The sequence below is a fragment of the Arvicanthis niloticus genome, chromosome 4 (assembly GCF_011762505.2).
Source record: "Arvicanthis niloticus isolate mArvNil1 chromosome 4, mArvNil1.pat.X, whole genome shotgun sequence".
Classification (NCBI taxonomy): domain Eukaryota; kingdom Metazoa; phylum Chordata; class Mammalia; order Rodentia; family Muridae; genus Arvicanthis; species Arvicanthis niloticus.
Window position 1 is genome coordinate 66,755,805 of NC_047661.1, and position 457 is coordinate 66,756,261.

The 457-nt window shown below is 53.4% G+C and overlaps 1 pseudogene; it reads right to left on the reverse strand.

Annotated features, from left to right (window-relative positions):
* Nucleotides 1-335: 335 nt before the first annotated feature.
* LOC117708017 (small nucleolar RNA SNORA17) lies at nucleotides 336-457 on the reverse strand (annotated as a pseudogene).

The following is a 457-nucleotide window of genomic DNA, read 5'->3' on the forward strand; positions in this document are numbered from 1 at the left end:
GAGCATGGTCTGCCCCACCCCCACCCCAGGCCTGCAAAGTACATGAATGGTGGTCCTCTCAGGCTAGCCTATGGCACCAGTCTGGTGGTTGTGTCTGGCTTGCTTCTTGCTAGGCTGTCCAAGTAGTCCCACGTGAGAACCATCTGTCTCTGGCTAACTTCTGCCTGGAGTTCAAGATCCCAGGTGGGGTTCTTCTAGTCTCCGGCTAGCTCCCCTGTTTGGGAGCTAATCTGGACCTGTGTGTACCAAACTGCTGTTAGTCTCAGGCTAGGTCCCTGTTGTCTGGGATCCCTGGTGCTGGATTGGTGATAGTCTCTGACTCACTTTTTTCAGAGGATGATAGGCTACTAAGCATTCAGATGTTCACAGGCCAGAACACTGTTAGCCTCACTCAACTCTGCCACCTACTGATACACATGTGACACAGCAGCCACACCTGCAAGCCTTTAGGGGCAGG